Consider the following 5277-nt stretch of genomic DNA (forward strand, 5'->3'; position numbering starts at 1 on the left):
ATGAAAGATGTCACTGAAGCACTCCATATTTACAGTTTCTTTATATGAAACTCTAATATCTAGTGATAGTGGTGGAGTGATTGCCTAGTTTTGAATTGTAGGATGGAGTTTACTGGGGAAAGAACAGAAAATATGCTTGGAAAGACAGATAAAGGAAGACGGAGACCAGTTTCTTGCAAAAGAATGAGAGACCAAGTGGTGAAAACTTGGGATGGGAAGGGAAGAAAGGAGATGAACAAAGAGTGAAGATGCATTACTTCATCTCCTCATGGAGGGCATATTCCTGATATACTGCAAATGTGCACTGATGCAAATTTAAAAATTTTAAATATTCTTCATTGTGGAGATGCTATAGTTATAGAAAAAGTAAATTTTCAGCAATAGTTGCATGGGTTTATTTTTCATATGCAAAATATGCTTTTAAAAAGTTGATTTAAAAATAGCTCTCATTTTAATGAGGAGGATATATGCATAAATAATGCAGCAAAGGCTAAAGCATTATATCACAGTATGCTTTGAAAGCCATAGGAAAGTTATTTATACAGTTCATTGTCTGCCTCCTTTGATTATCTGGTTTTGCAATTATTTTTTTTCCAAATTCTCTCTCAAATTTTATATCCACAAAAGCTCTCTAACTTGTTACCTGTTACCAGTTACCACCAGCCAACGGGCCTCTAAAGAGCTTCCGACCTAAGGTATAGCCAAATTTTGAAATGAATGAACCATATCCATATTTTAAAAGCTATTTTATAACAAATTAAAGTAATGAAGTGAATGTAGATGGAGTCTGTGAATCACATTCGCTTTTCTTCAAAGGTGTGGTCTTTGTCCCTGCTGTGTAGAGACAAGATGGCCTCCCACTGATGTTGATATGGAAAGACATAAGCTTGGGGAACATGTGGGTGAGCCATGGCTCACAGCTCTGCAAGGAAACAGGCACAGGAAGGAAAAGTTTGTTTACAGTAGTCACAATGTGTTTTGACTGGAATCATTCTGACCAGAAGTAGGAGACTTTCCCCTGCTTGGGAGCTGTATTCCTTCTCACATGAGTCTTTCAGAGATGAAGAGAATGGTAGATGATGTTATCATGACAAGTAGCAGTCACAACGTATCAGACTGTCTACTAGGTGCTCTCACATTATGATAGCATGCATGTCATACATGTCACCGTATTATCTTCAGTGGAGAACAGAATGTGGAAGACAAATCCTTACTTAAGCAGAAATGGTCTGCCAATTGATCTCATTTCACAAAGCTGGCTCTTGTGGCCTTGTCTTTCTCCTCTCATCTCTCCAGATCCTATTCATTGCTAGTAATATGCACTATACAGTCCTTATTTCCATCCTTGTGGTATTTACAAGAATCCTAGGGAAAAATTACATAGCAATTATGACAAAGTCAGCAATATTTCTTATGACCAGTACAACCCATGCATTAGCATTGAATATATAGGAGCCTGAAGAACAGAAGGTGATACCAAAATGTGGTAATTAGGCTGACAGGTTTGTTTCCTGGCTTCCTACCACACACACACACACACACACACACACACACACACACACACTCAAATCTTTCATTTTAAACAGTATGTTTTTGTTTACTAAATGTGGTTTCCAATACCTAACAAATAGTGTTGATCTAGGATTAAAAAAGAGAGGGTATCTGCATGCACTAACTACAATTCCTGACATGCTGCTATTCAATGTACAGTAGCTTTAACTATCATTGTGGATTTTATTATGTATTAGAAATCCTCTAATGCTCTAATGCTCATAAAAATGTCAGTAATAGACAAATATTAATCTTTGTGTCCAAGTTCCTGTTTCTTTAAATTGGGAAATAATGCTTTTTTCCTCTCTCCTTTTCCCTACTCGGTCATTAAAAGAATCTAATAAAAAGGAACTTGGGTAACTATAATTAGCTTACTAATAATTAGTGCTGTACTTGGCTATTTTGATGTTTGTGGTAGAGAGTTTTAGTGAAAAAAGTAAAATTTAATGATAAATTTGATTGTTTTTAATTTGATGAAAGAGTATTTTGGAAATGAGAAGTTTATAATTGCATAAATTATAAAAAAATAAGTAGAACAAGGAAGATGAGCCATGAGATTCTAATTAAATCAGAATTGAAAATCATAGTTGATCCTGAAAGTGTAAATGAATAGGAAGAATGAATGTTAAGATGCCAGGAAATTATTAAACTGCTAGGAAAAAAAAAACTGCTTGGAGTGCGCGAGCACACACACACACACACACACACACACACACACACACAATTTTGATATGATGAAGAGTTTTGGTTCCGTCATTTTTAAGAAGCCACTACTTCCCAGAACTTGGCGAGGCTTTGCACGATAGGTCTCCCTGGTTCTTAAGTGTGCCTCCTTGCCTAACTCTGGTTTCTGAAGAGCCATGCCGGAGGCAATGTACATATTGTGTCATTTCCCAGATTTATGGCAAATCACATGCTGGAGCCAGAAGTTGCCAAGAACACATTTCATTTTGATTTAAAAGACAGTTAATGTCTGAAATTGAAAAAAAAAGTGATTATTAATAAAACAGGTACCAGGACCAAAGGATATCAATTTGCAATTAGGTAGCTAAACCAGCCCCCAATATACTGAGCATTAGTTTTCAGACCAATGGTGTTTTGTGACTGAGGCACTGGGTCCTCTTTAACGATGAAGCAGCAGATGGGGCATTTGATAGATCACTGGAAAGACCATTTTCTTTTGCTGTGCCATAAAGTTCTGTTTATATCTCTGACTTCAATGCCACAATGACTTGGCAAGAAGCTACTGTGGCTCACAAGTGGACAATTATAGAGGTCTTACATTGTTCAGGGTTAGTCGAAGACTGGAGAAAATGAGGAGCTGATGGTTACTGTAAATGTGGACCTCTGCACTGAATGGTGGTACCAAAGACTGATGACTAATGAACACATGCTTCATGAGAAATGGTTGAATGATGGCAACTTTTTTCTTTCACCCTTTTAACTAGCCACAATAGCTGGGACTGTACTTAAGGACTGTATGAGAAACAGACGAAGCCCCAAGGCAGATCAACCTGGCAGCTGAAGAAAGAGAAGGCTACACTCTCCTGCGTATGTTATCTGCATTTTTCTATTGTTTTAACATCTGCCAGGAAGATCAGCTCGGTCCTCTATACACTACACATGGAACACCCAAGTCTGGTGGACAAGTGTAGTTTCCTAGTCTAAGGGAAAAGTTAGACTAAGATGCTGACTTTAATCTTGGCCTCTATGCTCCTTGGGCATGCTGCTTGGCTTTTTGTAGAAATACTAGGAAGTTTCTAAATTACCTCAACTTTGTGTTCTAAACACCAAGGATTCTTGAAGTTCTTTGATATTCATAGGAATCCTGTAACAAGTGACAATATCATTGCAATTTGCAAGGCACTAATGGATAAGTAAAGTATTTGACTAATGCCATTTTGAAACCAAGACAATTCTTTAAACCTTTTGCATGTGATTTACTATGTCCAGTTATCTATCATGTCTTTGAAGCAATCCATTTCTTTCTTTCTTTCTTTCTTTCTTTCTTTCTTTCTTTCTTTCTTTCTTTCTTTCTTTCTTTTTTTTATTTTTGGAACCGGAAATCAAGCCCAGGACCTTGCACTTGCCAGGCAGGCACTGTGCTGCTTAACTATGTCACTGTCCCAGCTATACATTTCTAAAATTAGTCTGACTAGTCATTAGACTGTGTTATTATGGGGCATATTCCTCTTTTATGTATTTGTTTTTTCCTTACGTGTTGAGATTTTCCTATTTAACTATGAACAAGTTGCTTAATCTTATTCCTTCTCCTCTTAGACTTAAATTAAATTTAAGCGTACAGCAAATTATTCCAAGTTTGGACACACTTTTAGTATTTTGTTTTTCTGTTGCCAAAATCCTCTCTTTACAAATGAAGAAGAGCACATCATTGAATAATGACCTCGATGTTCTAAGAGCCTTCTATCTTTGGGGCCCAATGGAGAACATTTTGCTCAGCTGTAAAGTGCCTCAAATCAGTAGAAGCATAAGTTACGCCTAGATGTCTAGAGACTTCAAACTCTCCATGTCTTGCTATTTTACTTTTATTATACTTGTTAAAGCAGACCCAACCAAGGGTCCAGACTCATATTTGAGAATTGAATGGAAGATGTTGTGGTCAGTCTCACTTTTTATCGGTAACAAGACAACACGAGAATTTTCAGGGCTGAGCGCTGATCCTGTGGACAGCTCAAAGACTAATACTGCCCCTTCAGTTCTTCCTTTGTAGCATTTTTATTAAGACAAAATAACAAACTGTAGTATTCAAAGTCAAGATTTCATGTCAAAGTGGGTAAAATTATTGAAAAAGCTCTTCCTTGTGACTTTTCATTCCTTGGCTCCACCCTGACTGACTACACAAACCTTAAAATGCTATCTGGATGTCATTGTGAGCCCAGAAAGGTGTGTTTCTATTGGCAACGGAGCTCCTCAACATCACTGAACACTGAAGAGGAAAGCGCCAGGACTGAAGAACACACAAAGGTAAGATTTGTTCTAGATGATTTATTCTGCTGTAATTTCTTCCAAGAGCTCCCTACCCCCAAAATACACACACCCCTTTTTTTCCCCTTAAATAAATAATGAGCTTTGGAAGTCCTTTAACCTGTTTTTCTTATAGACATCTTTCTAAAAGAAAATAGAGACAGTGTATTCTGGAAGTTTATGTAAGTTCCAAAAAAGGAGTCGCTCTGGTGCAGTTGCAACCCCAGTACAGCAGGTTTCTTTATGGTGTGCATGACAAAGGGCAGGCTGTGCTGCGAAAGGGCCAGGCCTCTCTGAGTTCGAAGGCCTTCTATCACTCGACTTGATTTGACATGAAATATTAAACACCAGTTACCAGCAAAAAGTTATTGAACACAGATGTCCACTATCACTTTCCAATTGCTAAAGTCAATTTAGGTTTATATATTTTCCCTGCTTCAGCATTCACAGGCAGCACAAATGTTCTGTGACAGTAATGATTTCACAATACACCCTTTCAATTAGGGAAGGACATCGTCTAAGTGTTTTTATTTTTTAAAGTGAATTTTTTTTTTCCATTTAAAAGCTCTAGATCCCTCACTAAAAATGGGAGATTGGATCGAAAAAATAAATAAAAAGAAAGAGCTCCACCTACTGATTCATTCTAAAACTTCTTTTCCTGTTCTTGAATGGAAAATGGTCTTCGGCAACACAGTGACCTTGTGCACATGAAATTCAAACTGAGAGAGAGAGAGAGAGAGA

Source organism: Octodon degus, unplaced genomic scaffold, assembly GCF_000260255.1.
Source record: "Octodon degus isolate 3935 unplaced genomic scaffold, OctDeg1.0 scaffold00055, whole genome shotgun sequence".
In the NCBI taxonomy this organism is placed as follows: Eukaryota; Metazoa; Chordata; class Mammalia; order Rodentia; family Octodontidae; genus Octodon; species Octodon degus.